A 19,661-nucleotide genomic window follows, 5' to 3' on the forward strand; every position below is an offset into this window, starting at 1 on the left:
AAAACTGTTGATGTCCTGCAGTGTGTACAGCTCACTTCTGTGAGAGAAGGAACTGGTGGTGGACATGCTGGAGTCTGAATCATAATCCATGTTATCATCATTAATGCTTTGACTCAGTCGGGGTTTGGGGTCCACAGGGCCCGGTGTCTCCCCTTCAGCCCGTTCACCCTGTCCAACGGTGACCGAGGACTCAGCCTACATCAGAAACATCAGCTTCGACCACAGATGGAGAGACAGAAACATCAACTGGACCGACCACAGAATCGCCAGTCACCACAGCATCAGGAAACCCAGAATGTTCAGTCGTCAGCTGATCAGCAGTTACACTGACAGCTTCAGGCTCAGAGACACCCTGCTGTGGCGAAATGACCTCCTGCATGCTGGGCCCTTCCCCCGGACCAGACACCGACACCGGGTCACTGAGCCCCATGGCCGAAGGTCCCGGAACCGGACCCGGGGCTGCCAACACTGACGCCCAGAAACATTGCGTTTGTGTGGACATGCGAGACGTTTGTGACCAACATCAACCACATTCAAAGCACTTCATGCTCCCTGAACTGGCATAAACCATGTAAAAAGAGTCTTCATGTTTGACTCTGAAGGACACGTCCAGAGTCTGGGTCGGACAGTTCAGGAACATGAACAACTGACGACGGAAGGATTGAACGTGGCGAAGTTTCTCGCTCTTACAACCCAGTCCGATTGTCTTAAAACCGCTGGCAAACTTTCCAAATCTCTGCAGCTCCTGACTGAGAGCCTCGTTTGAAACAAACAGAGGAACCCCGGAAATAATGATTTTAGTGGACGGAGCATAGAGAGGAGAAGCCTGCAGGTAAGAATCATTCAGATAAACCCCACTTTCAACAAGCTGAGCAGAGAAACGCTCCTCTGACAGAAAAACTACCACGGCTCTGTTCATCCTGGACACAAATGTTAAGTTCTCATGTCCGACCTGTTCGCCCACAGCCAGGAGGACATTCTCCACAGACACAGCCAGGTCTGGGAGCGAGAGGGCCGGCGGTGGCCCAGACGCCATCCGCGCCAAAACCCGCCACAAAAAATACACAAGACCACACGCAAACCAGTCAAAACAATAAAAAACAACTAACAAATAAACTGAAAATTAACAAAAACACAGAAAAGGAAGAAAAAACGCCACCTCACCTGAACTGCGTAACACTCTCACCTACGACCCTCACTCGTGCCCAAACTCCCATCATGCACCACAGAAAGAGAGAGACAGAGAGAGACAAAGACAGAGAAAGAGCGACAGCGAAAGAATTTGAATTTTAAAAACACAGCTTTATTTACAACAATTAAGTTACATCACTTCCATCTTGTTTTTTGTTTTATAACAATTGAGTTACATCACTTCCATGTTTTTTTTATGTGTGCGCCTACCAATATGGACTCTGCTGACAGGCGTCAGAAATGGAGCACCAAGCTCCCATTTTGCACAGACAAGAGAACGTCTTTTATGCACTATGTGTCTCTGAAGGTGTCCAAGTTATCAGTAAGAGCATAAAACTGGAAGTCCACTCTGATCTGGGCTACCAAGAGTCCCTTCAGCATAAACTCAGGGTCCACTGACCCCTGAGCTAAAACACAGTTTTTCCGAGTCTTCCAAATGGCCAACTTGGCGAGTTCGCAAAGCAGGTTAATTAAAACATGCAACCTCCTGGATTGTGCTCGATATTTTGGACAAAAAAAAAAACAAACAAGTTCATAGTGAACAACAACCCTTCTGCTCCTTCTGCCATGCCCCCACAGCAGGCGAGACAGTCAGAGAGGGAACACGTACTCACATTCATCATCTCACTGGTCAGACAGAGTACGGTTCTCAGCAAACGATCTGTGGGGCCCTGGCAGGGAAGCACAAACCTCCTCCACCACCCTGAGCAGCATCCCGTAGGACCAAACTCCCGCCGACTCCGCCAGCCTCCCAACAGACGTGTGCAGTAGATGGCCCAATTTGGTGCACCCTGCCTCCCTCAGGCGGACCGCAGAGTGGCAGATGACAACCCAGGAGAGCTAACAAAGTCATTAAAGAAAAGAGGTTCCTCAAACAGCCACATCCCAGGTGTGCCTACGTTGTCCCTGTGCAAAGAGAGGCCCTGCCATGCCTGGAGAACTGACTGTTACAAAGCCGAGGTGCACGTAAAGATGACGTCCCGCCAAAAGGGGAGGAACAGATGTTTGTCATACCCAAGATCAGCCTCCCTCCTCAACAGGACACTTGCTGTATCCTGCCAGCTCAACCCTGATGTGTGCAACAGTGTCTGAGCAGCCTGCAATCTGAAGGTTGACACCCAAGCAGAAATGTCCACCAGCCCCTGTCCTCCTTCATGAAGCGGCATGTACAACACGGGAGCTCTGATCCAGTGATGGCCTGACCAGAAAAAGTCCACCAGTAACCGCCCCATATAGTACATCTACGGAAGCAGCCATTGCCATTTGGACAGTCTGGCACACATCTTCTCCACCAAGCCCTCCCAATTCCTCTGACGATACCCAGCTGTCCCCAGAAACACACCCAGAACTTTCAAACCCTCCATTCTCCACCGCAGACCATGTGGCAGACAGGGAACAGCCCCTTCCTGCCACCTCCCCAACCAGGACAGCCTCACTCTTCTCCCAGTTCACTCTTGTAGAGGTTCCCGTCTCATAGAGCCGTAAAATATCTAATAACCCATCAACATCCGCCTGATTCGTGACAAAAACCGTGATGTCATCTGCATAAGCAGAGAGCACCAGGGGAGAAGATAGTTGAAAACCCGTCAAAACAAGGCCAGACAGCCTGGCTCTAAGGAGACACAAGAGTGGTTCAATGGGTCAAAGAGTACAGCTGACCTGAGATGGGGCAGCCCTGTCTTATACCCCGCGTTATGGGGACTGGGCAGCTCAACCCTCCCCCAACCATAACCAAACATGAAGCCCCATTATACAAAACCCCAACAAATGAAATAAACCCATCACCAAAGCCAATCGCCCTCAAAGTGGAAAACAAAAACCAGTGATGAACCCGGTTAGATCCCTTCTCCTGATCAAGTGACGCAAACCCGCAAACCAAATCCCCAATACTGCACAAAGCAAACAAATCCCTTAACAAAAAAAAGGTTGTCCATAATAGTCCTATGGGGCACACAATAGGACTGGTCCTTGTGGACAATAAAATCCAGGACATCTTTCAACCTGTTCACCAGTACCTTAGAAAAAAGTTCATAATCTGCACAGAAAAGTGCAACCGGTCTCCATTTCTGCAATAGGGTAAGATCTCCTTTCTTAGGCAGGAGTGACAGAACAGCACGGCAACAAGATGTGGGCAAGCAGCCCGTCACAATGCTCTCCCGTAACATCTCCAGAAGATTAGCACAAAGAAAGCCCCAGAAGTGTTTATAAAAATCCACTGGGAGTCCGTCGATCCCTGGAGCTTTCCCAGATGCCATCTGCCGCACTGCCATTGTCAGTTCATCCAGCATGATGGGGGAGTCCAAGGCCTCTCGCTAAGAAGCCACCAGCTGGGGGAGAGCTCTCAGAAGGTCAGCCGCACAGGCCCTGTCACAGTCGACAGCACCATAGAGAGTCGAGTAGAAGTCCCTCGCATGTCTCCACATCTTCACCGAATCACTCGTCACCCATCTGTCAACACTTTAACAGATTTCACAAATTTCTCCGTGTCTGGAAAATAATATGCAACTTTCACTGATTTACCAAATGAATCATCCTGAAAACTGTTGATGTCCTGCAGTGTGTACAGATCACCGCTGTGAGAGAAGGAACCGGTGGTGGACATGCTGGAGTCCGAATCATAATCCATGTTGTCATCATTAATGCTTTGACTTAGTGGGGATTTGGGGTCCGCTGGGCCCGGTGTCTCCCTGTCAGCTCATTCACCCTGTCCAACGGTGACCGAGGACTCACCCGCAGCAGAAACATCAGCATCGGCCACAGAAGGAGAGACAGAAATATCAACCGGACCAACCACAGAACCGTCAGTCACCACAGCATCAGTCAACCCAGAATGTTCAGTAGTCAGCTGATCAGCAGTTACACTGACAACTTCAGGCTCAGAGATACCCTGCTGTGGAGAAATGACCTCCTCCTGCACGCTGGGCCCCTCCCCCAGAACAGACACCGACACCGTGTCCCCGAACCCCGAGGCCAAAGGACCCGGAACTGGACCTGGGGCTGCCGACACCGATGCCCCAGAAACATCGCGTTTGTGCGGACACGCGAGAAGTTTGTGACCAACGTCCCCACATTCAAAACACTTCATGCTTCCTGAAATGGCATGAACCATGTAAAAAGAGTCCTCATGTTTGACTCTGAAGGACACGTCCAGAGTCTGGGTTGGACAATTTAGGAACATGAACACCTGACGATGGAAGGACTGAACGTGGCAAAGTTTCTCACTCTTACAGCCTGGTCCGATCGTTCTAAAACCGCTGGCAAACCAGATGCTACTATTATTGTGAACACCCCCTTTCTACTTTCTTTTACTAATAGCCCAATTTCTTAGCCTTAAGAGTGTGCATATCATGAATGCTTGGTCTTGTTGGATTTGTGAGAATCTACTGAATCTACTGGTACCTTGTTTCCCATGTAACAATAAGAAATATACTCAAAACCTGGATTAATCTTTTTAGTCACATAGCACTACTATTATTCTGAACACTACTGTATGTAGTCCCAACTAAATTATATTCCATTATCTTGCATGGATGTGTTTTATTTCAGTTGGGGCTACATATATTTGCCTGCTCCCAGACTACCAATAACCAGCAAAAATCTATTTAAGCATAAAAATTCAAAAAGAAAAAATAATATAGCACCTTCAACTGCACCACAGACTAATTTACTAATTTACCTGTTAGTAAATGATATAATAATTGATCAACATATTGATTTATTCTGCCTTACAGAAACCTGGTTACAGCAGGATGAATATGTTAGTTTAAATGAGTCAACACCCCCGAGTCACACTAACTGTCAGAATGCTCGTAGCACGGGCCGGGGCGGAGGATTAGCAGCAATCTTCCATTCCAGCTTATTAATTAATCAAAAACCCAGACAGAGCTTTAATTCATTTGAAAGCTTAAGTCTTAGTATTGTCCATCCAAATTGGAAGTCCCAAAAACCAGTTTTATTTGTTATTATCTATCGTCCACCTGGTCGTTACTGTGAGTTTCTCTGTGAATTTTCAGGACCTTTTGTCTGACTTAGTGCTTAGCTCAGATAAGATATTATAGTGGGCGATTTTAACATCCACACAGATGCTGAGAATGACAGCCTCAACACTGCATTTAATCTATTATTAGACTCTATTGGCTTTGCTCAAAAAGTAAATGAGTCCACCCACCACTTTAATCATATCTTAGATCTTGTTCTGACTTATGGTATGGAAATAGAAGACTTAACAGTATTCCCTGAAAACTCCCTTCTGTCTGATCATTTCTTAATAACATTTACATTTACTCTGATGGACTACCCAGCAGTGGGGAATAAGTTTCATTACACTAGAAGTCTTTCAGAAAGCGCTGTAACTAGGTTTAAGGATATGATTCCTTCTTTATGTTCTCTAATGCCATATACCAACACAGTGCAGAGTAGCTACCTAAACTCTGTAAGTGAGATAGAGTATCTCGTCAATAGTTATACATCCTCATTGAAGACAACTTTGGATGCTGTAGCTCCTCTAAAAAAGAGAGCTTTAAATCAGAAGTGCCTGACTCCGTGGTATAACTCACAAACTCGTAGCTTAAAGCAGATAACCCGTAAGTTGGAGAGGAAATGGCGTCTCACTAATTTAGAAGATCTTCACTTAGCCTGGAAAAAGAGTCTGTTGCTCTATAAAAAAGCCCTCCGTAAAGCTAGGACATCTTTCTACTCATCACTAATTGAAGAAAATAAGAACAACCCCAGGTTTCTTTTCAGCACTGTAGCCAGTCTGACAAGAGTCAGAGCTCTATTGAGCTGAGTATTCCATTAACTTTAACTAGTAATGACTTCATGAGTTTCTTTGCTAACAAAAGTTTAACTATTAGAGAAAAAATTACTCATAACCATCCCAAAGACGTATCGTTATCTTTGGCTGCTTTCAGTGATGCCGGTATTTGGTTAGACTCTTTCTCTCCAATTGTTCTGTCTGAGTTATTTTCATTAGTTACTTCATCCATAACCATCAACATGTTTATTAGACCCCATTCCTACCAGGCTGCTCAAGGAAGCCCTACCATTATTTAATGCTTCGATCTTAATATGATCAATCTATCTTTGTTAGTTGGCTATGTACCACAGGCTTTTAAGGTGCAGTAATTAAACCATTACTTAAAAAGCCATCACTTGACCCAGCTATCTTAGCTAATTATAGGCCAATCTCCAACCTTCCTTTTCTCTCAAAAATTCTTGAAAGGGTAGTTGTAAAACAGCTAACTGATCATCTGCAGAGGAAATGGTCTATTTGAAGAGTTTCAGTCAGGTTTTAGAATTCATCATAGTACAGAAACAGCATTGGTGAAGGTTACAAATGATCTTCTTATGGCCTCGGACAGTGGACTCATCTCTGTGCTTGTTCTGTTAGACCTCAGTGCTGCTTTTGATACTGTTGACCATAAAATTTTATTACAGAGATTAGAGCATGCCATAGGTATTAAAGGCACTGTGCTGCGGTGGTTTGAATCATATTTGTCTAATAGATTACTATTTGTTCATGTAAATGGGGAATCTTCTTCACAGACTAAAGTTAATTATGGAGTTCCACAAGGTTCTGTGCTAGGACCAATTTTATTCACTTTATACATGCTTCCCTTAGGCAGTATTATTAGACGGTATTGCTTAAATTTTCATTGTTACGCAGATGATACCCAGCTTTATCTATCCATGAAGCCAGAGGACACACACCATTAGCTAAACTGCAGGATTGTCTTACAGACATAAAGACATGGATGACCTCTAATTTCCTGCTTTTAAACTCAGATAAAACTGAAGTTATTGTACTTGGCCCCACAAATCTTAGAAACATGGTGTCTAACCAGATCCTTACTCTGGATGGCATTACCCTGACCTCTAGTAATACTGTGAGAAAATCTTGGAGTCATTTTTGATCAGGATATGTCATTCAAAGCGCATATTAAACAAATATGTAGGACTGCTTTTTTGCATTTACGCAATATCTCTAAAATCAGAAAGGTCTTGTCTCAGAGTGATGCTGAAAACTAATTCATGCATTTATTTCCTCTAGGCTGGACTATTGTAATTCATTATTATCAGGTTGTCCTAAAAGTTCCCTAAAAAGCCTTCAGTTAATTCAAAATGCTGCAGCTAGAGTACTGATGGGGACTAGAAGGAGAGAGCATATCTCACCCATATTGGCCTCTCTTCATTGGCTTCCTGTTAATTCTAGAATAGAATTTAAAATTCTTCTTCTTACTTATAAGGTTTTGAATAATCAGGTCCCATCTTATCTTAGGGACCTCGTAGTACCATATCACCCCAATAGAGCGCTTCGCTCTCAGACTGCAGGCTACTTGTAGTTCCTAGGGTTTGTAAGAGTAGAATGGGAGGCAGAGCCTTCAGCTTTCAGGCTCCTCTCCTGTGGAACCAGCTCCCAATTCAGATCAGGGAGACAGACACCCTCTCTACTTTTAAGATTAGGCTTAAAACTTTCCTTTTTGCTAAGCTTATAGTTAGGGCTGGATCAGGTGACCCTGAACCATCCCTTAGTTATGCTGCTATAGACGTAGACTGCTGGGGGGTTCCCATGATGCACTGTTCTTTCTCTTTTTGCTCTGTATGCACCACTCTGCATTTAATCATTAGTGATCGATCTCTGCTCCCCTCCACAGCATGTCTTTTTCCTGGTTCTCTCCCTCAGCCCCAACCAGTCCCAGCCGAAGACTGCCCCTCCCTGAGCCTGGTTCTGCTGGAGGTTTCTTCCTGTTAAAGGGAGTTTTTCCTTCCCACTGTAGCCAAGTGCTTGCTCACAGGGGGTCTTTTTGACCGTTGGGGTTTACATCATTATTGTATGGCCTTGCCTTACAATATAAGCGCCTTGGGGCAACTGTTTGTTGTGATTTGGCGCTATATAAAAAAATTGATTGATTGATATATTTATTAGATGAAAATTCTGCACATAATTGATTTGAGTTAATCCAAAGAGACATTTTTTTTTAGTGCAGGTTGGAAGTGAACGTGGGACCTTCTCGCTGTGATGCAGCAGTGCTAACCACCAAGCCGTCAAATAATGATGTTTATTTGATTATAGCTCTTTGTTTGTTTGTACGAGGTCTGTCCATAAAGTATTGTACCTTTTTATTTTTTTTAAACTATATGGATTTGATTCATATGTTTTCACGTCAGACAAGCTTGAACCCTTGGGCGCATGCGTGAGTTTTTCCACGCCTGTCAGTGATGTCATTCGCCTGTGAGCACGCCTTGTGGAAGGAGTGGTCCCGCCCCGTCTGGAAATGGTGGAATGATTTGGGGTTTTTTTCCATCAGAATTTTTTCAGAAGCTGTTAGAGACTGGCACCTGGAAACCATCCGAAAAATTTATCTGGCTTTCGGTGAAAATTTTACGGGCTTCACAGAGAATAAGGACTATTACTACAGCTTTAAGGATGGCCCACAAGGCGCTCGGCGCGCCGCACTCCGAGCCGCGACAACAGGCATGAACCACCGGATCATTTCTAAATGGATGGCTGTGTGGAGCTGGGACCATCGTGTGGTCTTTCTCTGGTTATCACAAGAGCTGGACATCAACCATTTTCTGGCAGATTTCACTTGTTAACGAGGAGTTTGTCATGGAAAGGCTGTGCGGAGGCTTTGTGCGTCATGGCCGATTCGCTGTTCGAGCGAGACAAAGAACGCCTCTGTTTCGGCATGCCAGAGGACAAGTTCGGACATGCCCAGCTCTCCACAATTTCACTGATACTTACTGGACTGGCAAGCATTGAAAGCCGAGATAGACATGTCCAAACTTGTCCTCTGACACACCGAAACGGAGGTGTTCCTTTGTCTCGCTTCCAAAGCGAATCGGTCGTGACGCACGAAGCCTCCACGTGGCTCTCCATGACAAAATCTCTTGTTAAAAGTGAAATCTGCCGGAAAATGGCTGATGTCCAGCTCTTGTGATAACCAGAGAAAGAGCACACGACGGTCTCGTATCCACAGAGCCATCCGTTTAGAAATGGTCCAGTGGCTTGTGCCGCATCATCACAGCTCGGAGCGCGGTGCGCCGAGCGTCCTTAAAGGGTCCTTAAAGCTGTACTAACAGACCTTATTCTCTGTGAAGCCCGTAAAATTTTCACCAAAAGCCAGATAAACTTTTCGAATGGTTTCCAGGTGCCAGTCTCTAACAGCTTCTGAAAAAATTCTGATGGAAAAAAACCCAAATTATTCCGCCATTTCCAGACAATGAAAATCCGACGACGGGGCGGGACCACTCCTTCCACAAGGCTGCTCACAGGCGAATGACGTCACCGACAGGTGTGGAAAAACTCACGCATGCGCACGAGGGTTCAAGCTTGTCTGACGTGAAAACATATGAATCAAATCTATATAGTTAAAAAAAAATTAAAGGTACGATACTTTATGGACAGACCTCGTATGTGAGTGCTTTTATGGGAATGTGGTGGATTATTGTATGTGTATTTCTGATATTCCACATTGTATTGTAAATGTATCAGTGTGTGTGTGCAGTAGGTGAGTCACAGTAGTCAGGTCTTGGACTTGACCCAATCCTGCCCTCCCTTCGTCTTGGTCTGGACTTGGTTGGAACTCCTCAAAGTTTTTGTCTTGTCTGGTTTAGTCTTGGTGTTGACTCAGTCTTTCTCTCTCTTGGTTTTGTCTTGGTCTGAACTCCTCAAGGTCTTGGTCTGGGTTTGGTCTCAGTACACTGTCCTCTAGTCTTGACTTGTTTTCAATTTCGGTGATATAGTGATAAAAGACAACAAAACAGTATAAACTAAAAATAGAATTCAGCAACTGATCAAGCAACTGAATAAAATAACATATGAGGCTATAAGTTGTTAGTTATTTGTAAAATATGCATTTTAAGCTTGGCTTTAATAGACTTAATGTGATTTTCTCATTTTGGCAGCGAAACAATTCCCTAAAACAAGAACATGCAGATAATAATTTAACATATGAGCACGTCAGTGTTGTATCTCTTCAACAGTAATTAGCAGCTGTGCATCCTCAAACCAAAATGTGATATATACTGTAGAACTGATTAGAAATAAAAGCCATTAACTATTTGTGCTGCAGTGAATAATTTAAGACCTCACAGCACTTAGAACATTCAGATATTTGTGGTAAAAACAAACTGTATTATTTTTTGTTTAAATAATTATTATTTGTAACATTCCTCATCAATAATTGATGTTTTTCTTTACTAAGGTCACATGGCAGAAACTGGTGAATGGCAGTAAGCAGAATGTAGCAATTGCCAACCCTTCCCTTGGTGTGTCTGTGGCCCCACTCTACAAGGACCGTGTCACTTTCAAGAATTCAGCTGTTAAGCGTCGATTGGCTACTCTGGAAGACACCACCATCACCTTCTCCTCGCTCCTCCTCTCTGACGAGGCCACATACATCTGTGAATACACCACATTCCCCGCCGGGAACCGAGAGAACTCCGTAAATCTCACGGTCTACGGTAAAACAGATGAGCGATAATCTGAGTTTTAAATGTAACACAGGTGGAGCTACAATCCAATCCAATCCTGACTACAAGATCAAAGCAAACAGGATCAAAGTTAAGCATGAAAGGATCAACGCTAAGCGTTCAACATCAAATGTTTGCAATCAGGATTAATGATCAGGATAAAAAAGGATGATCAGAATTTAAATTCATCAGTCAGTACTGAAGGTCAGGCTCAAGGATGAGAAATCAGGATGTGAGGTCAACATTCGGGATGAAAGCTCAGTGAACAGGATGAAAGTTCAGCAGCAGGCTCTAACGATAGCAAGCAGCATCAAAGGTCTTCAATCAGGATCAAAGACGACTGATCAAGATTTAAAATAATGAATCATGACTGTAGGTCAGCAATCCGTATTAAAGCTCAGCCCAGTCTCACGCTTTTTTTTTCGTGCTCCCATGACGAAATGAGTCAAAATGTCGTGACAGTTTTTTTTTAACTCACTATTCCTAACCCTACGCCTACCCCCGACCCTAACCTTAACCATAACCTAATCTTACTCTTTCCCACCACCCTAACCATAACCACCCCAACCACCCCCCCCCCCCCGCTTTACTTTAATTTTGTGCAGCCATCACGGAATAAATTAGAAAAACTCAGCCACATCCGATGTGCAGCCAGTACATTCTGAGTGCTGGTCCCAAGCCCGGATAAATGAGGAGGGTTGCGTCAGGAAGGGCATCTGGCGTAAAACAAGCCAACCCAATGATGCAGACTAAGAATCAAATTTCCATACCGGATCGGTCGAGGCCCGGGTTCACAACGTCCGCCACCGGTGCTGTTGCTCAACAGGGTGCCAGTGGAAATTGGGCTACTGCTGGGCGAAGATGACGAAGAAGAAGAGGACAATGTTTCCACAAACAGCGGGAGAAGAAGAAAACTAGAAGGGTGGAAATGAGAGTGGGGACTTTGAATGTTGGTAGTATGACTGGTCAAGGGAGAGAGCTGGCTGATATGATGGAGAGGAGAAAGGTAGACATATTGTGTGTGCAAAAGACTAAGTGGAAGGGAAGTAAGAGTAGGAGCATCTATGGTGGGTACAAGTTGTTGTACCATGGTGAGGACAGGAAGAAGAAATGGTGTTGGGGTCATTTTAAAGGAAGAGTATGTTAAAAGTGTGTTGAGGTTAAGCGAGTGTCTGACAGAGTGATGAGTGTGAAGTTTGGAAATTGAAGGTGTGATGATGAATATCATCAGTGCATATGCCCCACAGGTAGGTTGTGAGATGAAGGAGAAAGGAGATTTCTGGAGTGTGTTAGATGAGGTGGTGGAGAGTGTGCCCAAGCATGAAAGAGTGGTGATAGGAGCAGACTTCAATGGGCATGTTGGTGAAGGGAACAGAGGTGATGAGGAAGTAATGGGTAGATATGGTATCAAGGATAGGAATGGGGAAGGACAGATGGTAGTTGATTTTGCAAAAAGGATGGAAATGGCTGTGGTGAATACCTACTTAAGAAAAGGGAGGAGCACAGGGTAACATATGAGTGGAGGAAGGTGCACACAAGTGGACTACATTCTTTATAGGAGATGCAAGCTAAAAGAAATCAGAGACTGTAAGGTGGTGGCAGGAGAGAGTGTCGTTAGACAGCATAGCATGGTTGTTTGTAGGATTTCTTTAAAGGTAAAGAAGAAGAAGAGAGTGAGAGCTCAACAAAGGATCAGATGGTGGAAACTGAAGGAGGAAGACTGTCGTGTGAAATTTAACGAGCAGGTCAGAGAAGCACTGGTTGGAGGGGAAGCAGTTTTGGACAACTGGAAAAGTACTGCAAATGTGGTGAGGGAGACAGCTAGGACAGTACTGGGTATGACATCTGGACAGTGGAAGGAAGACAAGGAGATCTGGTGGAGGAATGAAGAGGTCCAGGAAAGCATAAGGAGAAAGAGGTTGGCTAAAAAGTTTTGGGATAGTCGGAGAGATGAAGAAAGTAGACAGGAGTACAAGGAGATGTGGCGTAAGGCGAAAAGAGAAGTGGCAAAAGCGAAGGAAAAGGCATATTGCGAGCTGTACAGGAAGATGAATAGTAAGGAAGGAGAAAAGGACTTGTACCGACTGGCCAGACAAAGGGACAGAGCTGGAAAGGATGTGCAGCAGGTTACGGTGGTAAAAGATGCACATGGTAATGTGCTGACAAGTGAGAAGTGTGTGCTGAGAAGGTGGAGGGAATATTTTGAAGAGCTGATGAATGAAGAAAATGAGCGAGAGAAAAGGCTGGATGATGTGGTGAGAGTAAATCAGGAAGTACAAGAGATTAGTAAGGAAGAAGTGAGGGCTGCTATGAAGAGGATGAAGAGTGGAAAGGCAGTTGGTCAGATGACATTCCAGTGGAGGCATGGAAATGTCTAGGAGAGATGGCAGTAGAGATTCTAACCAGATTGTTAATAAAATGTTGGAAGTGAGAGGATGCCTGAGGAGTGGAGACGAAGTGTGCTGGTTCCTATTTTCAAGAACAAGGGTGATGTGCAGAGCTGCAGTAACTACAGAGGCATAAGTTGATCAGCCACAGCTTGAAGGTTATGGGAAAGAGTAATAGAAGCTAGGCTTAGAAAACAGGTAAAGATCTGTGAGCAGCAATATGGTTTCATGCCGAGAAAGAGCACTACAGAATAGGGCTGTCACTAACGAATTATTTTCATTGTTGATTAGTTGGCGATTATTTTTTTGATTAATCGACTAATCAAACAATTACTTTCTTTTCTTGCTAAATATGCATCAAGCTGCTGTGCACATTAGAATTGACCTTTTAAGTCCACTTAATGACCTTAATCAAAATACTTATGATAATTCAGATAACAAAACACAACATTTAACTTAAAGTGTAAAATAAAATGTTTGAGGAATGGAAAGAGGAGGACAGCAGATGAGAAGAACAGCAAAAGCAACGGCGTAAAGATTTAACATCGGACGAACTGGACAAGAAGAAAGAAGAAGAGAACAGCTATATCCTTGCGGGCGGCCGAGCGCTCCGCATCAAAACAGCGAGCGTAGTTTCTGGACAAACATAAATAGTCCCAAATACTCACACATTTTTATCAAGTTCTGGTAACTTAAATAAATATTTATGTATTACCTCACTGTGTGGGACCATGGTATAGCGGATTAAAACACTCGAAGCCGTGCATTATATGGTTTGAATGCAGAGTCTTTGCGTAGGAAAAAAACAAAAAATCACTTGGCTACCGTATCTGCTTCTCCCTTGAGGAAAACACCGCCCCCCAAGTTCCTGTTGTCAGTTAGCGCTTCCACAAAACACGTCGCCGGACCAAAATGATACAGTTTTTGAATGGTAAAACATGATTGGGCGATTTGTCGACAATGAAAATACGTGTCGACAAATTTTCATTGTCGACATTATCGATAATGTCGACTAATCGTGACAGCCCTACTACAGATGCAATGTTTGGTCTGAGAATACTGTTGGAGAAATACAGAGAAGGCCAGAAAGAGTTACATTGTGTGTTTGTGGACTTAGAAAAAGCTTATGATAGTGTGCCAAGAGAAGAGCTGTGGTATTGTATGAGGAAGTCTGGAGTGGCAGAGAAGTATGTTAGGGTAGTGCAGGACATGTACAAGAATAGTGTGACAGCGGTGAGTTGTGCAGTCGGAATGACAGACTCATTCAAGGTGGAGGTGGGATTACACCAAGGATCAGCTCTGAGTCCTTTCTTGTTTGCAGTGGTGATGGACAGGTTGACGGATGAGATCAGACAGGAGTCCCCATGGACTATGATGTTTGCAGATGACACTGTGATCTGTAGTGCGAGCAGAGAGCAAGTTGAGTCTAGTCTGGAGAGGTGGAGATATGCTTTGGAGAGAAGGGGAATGAAAGTCAGTAGACGCAAGACTGAGTACATGTGTGTGAATGAGAGGGAGCCCAGTGGAATAGTGCAGTTACAAGGAGTAGAAGTGGTGAAAGTAGATGAGTTTAATATTTGGGGTCAACTGTTCAAAGTAATGGAGAGTGTGGTAGAGAGGTGAAGAAGAGAGTGCAGGCAGAGTGGAGTGGGTGGAGAAAGTGGCAGGAGTGATTTGCGACCAAAGAATATCAACAAGAGTGAAGGGGAAAGTTTACAAGACAGTAGTGAGACCAGCTATGTTGTACGGCTTAGAGATGGTGGCACTAACAAAAAGACAGGAGGCGGAACTGGAGGTGGCAGAGCTGAAGATGTTGAGATTCTCTTTGGGAGTGACGAGAATGGACAAGATTAGGAATGAACATATCAGAGGGACAGCTCAGGTGGGACGGTTTGGAGACAAAGTCAGAGAGGCGAGCTTGAGATGGTTTGGACATGTGCAGAGGAGGGACCCAGTGTATATAGGGAGAAGGATGCTGAGGATGGAGCCACCAGGCAGGAGGAGAAGAGGGAGGCCAGAGAGGAGGTTCATGGATGTGCTGAGAGAGGACATGCAGGTGGTTGGTGTGACAGAGGAAGATACAGAGGACAGGGTGAGATGGAAACGATTGATCTGCTGTGGCGACCCCTAACGGGAACAGCCGAAAGACAAAGAAGAAAGATCACAGAATGAATTAGAATGGATTTGTGCTGCCGTGATGAAAATGAGGCGCTTTTCGTCACAATATCACGAACCAATAGATTAATGTATATTTTGTGCTGCTGAATCACGACTTGCTGAGAGATCAGGTTGTAAAGTTGGTGAAAAGACTCATAGATCAGAAATCAGGATCAAAGATCAGTGTTCAGGTTGAAAGACTAGCAATCAAGGGTCAAATTTTTAATAGCCGAATAGCCGCTGTGGTTACCAGACTAACTCTGTAAAAACAAAAGAAGCCAATTCAATGAGATTTGATTGGGCTTCTTCCATTTTTCTCTGGGTTGCCACGGAGGGTCGGTTTGGGAGCCACATGTTAATTTGGCTTTTCTAGCACAACTCCAGCTGTGCAACTAGAATGGAACCTGACTGGCCTTAAACGCTTCCACCGAACAGAACGCAGAACCATAATTCCTGAAAGCAAAAGCCCGGTCCCTTGTCTGTCAGGAGGGGACCAAGGTTGAAAAAATGGTTTTGGTCATTATTCACTGAAGGTAAACAATCTAAATATGATATAAATAAACCCTAGAATTGAAATCTTCAGAGGGACAAAGCATAGTGAGTCATCATCATACAGCTATGTCCTCTTGTCCACTCTGATGCTTGATGGTCTGCCACGCTGCATACAGTAGGGGAGACCGGGGTTGATTGTCATAGTGCTGATCACAGCCACACCAGAGGGTGCTGTGGTATGGAACTAAATCAAGGCCAAAGTTTGTAATCTGAAAATAAAAAAAGATTGAAAAAATAAATTTGAAACTGAAAATTAAAGTTTTGTTCTTGAATTTTATAATCATTTAAAAAGTATTATCAAAATAAAAATAAGTGTAAGATATGTATTTTTCAGTTTAAATAAATGTTTGATTCAGCTCTGTAATTTTTTTTGATCAAATAATTTATTTTCATTCATATTTCTTTTTTTCACCTTCAGATCTTTTTTCACTTTCAGATATTTTTTCAGTTTCAAACTTTTGGCCCCGGTCTGGCGTGGGAGGGAGTGGCTTTGATTGAGAGGGGCGTGGAATTGTGAGTGATAGGAGAGCAATCAGTCCTCACATGATGTTGCTTTCAGGAAACGTGGGTACTTTGATAGATAATGACTTAACACTTTCTCCACTGCGTTGTCTTGATACCTGTAAATAAAGTGATGCTAAAGATGTATATTACAAGTAATTCTAGACCACTCTTGGTCATTTTTGATATTTAAAAACTGGAAAATATGCAAGATTGTAAAGTTTAACACCTGTAACCCAAAAACAGATGTATCCCAAATGCACACAAGACCGTGAATGCAGCGCAGCATCGCCGCATGAAAATGAGGCAGGTCGCTCATTTACAAGCTGCAGTGGAGTGTTAGGAGCTTTCTAAGTGACACACACAGAGACCTGGCTCAGCAGATCTTAAGGAAGCTTTAATATGGACACAATCAAGCAGACCGCCCGGAAATCCAAAGCCGCCCAGAAGAGTGCTCCGGCTACCGGCGGTGTGAAGAAGCCTCGCCGTTACAGAACACCGGCACCATGGCACTCCGCCGCTACCAGAAATCCACCGAGCTGCTGATCCACAAGTTGCCCTTCCAGCGCCTGGTGAGAGAAATCGCTCAGGACTTCAAGACCGACCTCCGCTTTCAGAGCTCCGCTGTGATGCTCTGCAGGAGGCCGGCGAGGCTGACCTGGTCGGCAGCTTGTGGATCAGCAGCTCGGTGGACTTCTGGTGGCGGCGGATCTCTCAGAGCCACGGTGCCTGGCCTGTAACAGCGGGGCTTCTAAACACCGCCGGCAGCCGGAGCGCTCTTCTGGGCGGCTTTGGATTTGGATTTACAGGCGGTCAACTTTGTTACATCGTCATTAAATTCACTATCCGGTACAACACATCGATCACAATAAACAGCTTTATCTCAAGGGTTTAAAGCCACGTACAACCCCTGGCAAAAATTATGGAATCACCGGACTCAGAGGATGTTCATTCTGTTGTTTTAATTTTGTAGAAAAAAAGCAGATCACAGACATGACACAAAACTAAAGTCATTTCAAATGGCAACTTTCTGGCTTTAAGAAACACTATAAGAAATCAAGAAAAAAAGATTGTGGCAGTCAGTAACGGTTACTTTTTTAGACCAAGCAGAGGAAAAAAATATGGACTCACTCAATTCTGAGGAATAATTATGGCAATCACCCTGTAAATTCCATCCCCAAAACTAACACCTGCATCAAATCACATCTGCTCGTTGACATTGACCCTATGTCATGAAATTGACCCTATGTGTCTTTTCTTTTCATCACTGAATATGACTTTCATCCAGTCATCCACAGTCCATGATTGCTTTTCTTTAGCCATTGTAACCTTGTTTTTTTCTGTTTAGGTGTTAATGATGGCTTTCGTTTAGCTTTTCTGTATGTAAATCCCATTTCCTTTAGGCGGTTTCTTACAGTTCGGTCACAGAAGTTGACTCCAGTTTCCTCCCATTCATTCCTCATTTGTTTTGTTGTGCATTTCGATTTTCGAGACATATTGCTTTAAGTTTTCTGTCTTGACGCTTTGATGTCTTCCTTGGTCTACCAGTATCTTTGCCTTTAACAACCTTCCCATGTTGTTTGTATTTGGTCCAGAGTTTAGACACAGCTGACTGTGAACAACCAATTATCTTTTGCAACATTGCGTGATGATTTACCCTCTTTTAAGTGTTTGATAATCCTCTCCTTTGTTTCAATTGACATCTCTCGTGTTGGAGCCATGATTCATGTCAGTCCACTTGGTGCAACAGCTCTCCCAGGTGTGATCACTCCTTTTTAGATGCAGACTAACAAGCAGGTGTGATTTGATGCAGGTGTTAGTTTTGGGGATGAAAATTACAGGGTGATTCCATAATTTATTCCTCAGAATTGAGTGAGTCCATATTTTTTTCCTCTGCTTGGTCTAAAAAAAGTAACCGTTACTGACTGCCACAATCTTTTTTTCTTGATTTCTTATAGTGTTCTTAAAGCCAGAAAGTTGCCATTTTGAAATTACTTTAGTTTTGTGTCATGTCTGTGATCTGCTTTTTTTCTACAAAATTAAACAACTGAATGAACATCCTCCGAGGCCAGTGATTCCATAATTTTTGCCAGGGGTTGTAATAAGCTTTCATTCTCTCCGTTTTCTTTCATGCGCCAGCCGCGTCGTAAATAAACGATGGAGACGGGAGCAGAGTCATTATCTTACAAAGTACCCACGTTTCCTGAAAGCAACGTCATGTGTGGACTGATTGCTCTCCTGTCACTCACAATTCCACGCGCCTCTCAATTGAAGCCACGCCCTCCCACGCCAGAACAGGGCCAAAAGTTTGAAACTGAAAAAATATCTGAAAGTGAAAAAAAGATCTGAAGGTGAAAAAAAGAAATATGAATGAAAATAAATTATTTGATCAAAAAATTACAGAGCTGAATTAAAAATGTATTTAAACTGAAAAATATATATCTTACACTTATTTTTATTTTGATAATACTTTTTAAATGATTAGAAAATTCAAGAACAAACATTGAATTTTCAGTTTCAAAATGTATTTTTTCAATCTTTTTGTATTTTCAGATTACAAAACTTTTGGCCTTGTTTTAGCTCCATACCTTGACATCATATTGATCTCAGACACTTGGTCTGACATCCTGCTAATTTTGTGCTGGCCGTTTTGCGGAACACACACGAAACATGGAGGTGTGGAGTAATTTTTCATGTTGGTGTTGTTTTTGTGTTATCAAGTTATTTAAAATTGAACTGTTACTAAACATCTGAATGTAATAGCTTTAAATTAATTTTTACCATTATATTAGCACTTTGAAAGCTCTTTAATCAATCAATCAATCAATTTTTTTTATATAGCGCCAAATCACAACAAACAGTTGCCCCAAGGCGATTTATATTGTAAGGCAAGGCCATACAATAATTATGTAATTAGCATGAAGACACTCAGTTATGTGGCAGAGTTTGTGCATAACAGAGCACAATGGTGTCGACACACCCTGCAAAAACATTCATTCATCAGTTTATATTCACTTACTCCAAACAAGGGTCACGGGCAGGTCTGGAGCCAATCCCCAGCAGTCATAGAGCAAGGTGGAGTTTCTTAAAATACTAAGTAACAGCTGCTTCACAGCTGCAAATAAAGTATAGATCCAATCAATAACAGACGTAGGGGCGGATTAATACGCAAAGTTATTAAATGTAAAAATTTAAAATCATGCACAACAGCCTGCAATCTGGCTTTTGAGGTGTGAAAATTACCATGTAAACACCTAACTGACCCACTGATATACTCAGTAACAAGAGTTTTCTGCACACTCATTGTCCAAAACAGCTGAATATTACCAGAATCCACCCCTATCATTGTCGGTCAGGCCATGGGAACGTCAGGGTCTGACCTCAGCACTGCGGTCTCTC

The 19,661-nt window shown here is 43.4% G+C and overlaps 1 pseudogene; it reads left to right on the top strand.

Moving 5' to 3' along the window:
• Positions 1 to 19,661, top strand: part of LOC117517960 — a 139,774-nt pseudogene that overhangs the window by 102,324 nt on the left and 17,789 nt on the right.

The sequence above is a fragment of the Thalassophryne amazonica genome, chromosome 9 (genome assembly GCF_902500255.1).
Source record: "Thalassophryne amazonica chromosome 9, fThaAma1.1, whole genome shotgun sequence".
Lineage (NCBI taxonomy): Eukaryota > Metazoa > Chordata > Actinopteri > Batrachoidiformes > Batrachoididae > Thalassophryne > Thalassophryne amazonica.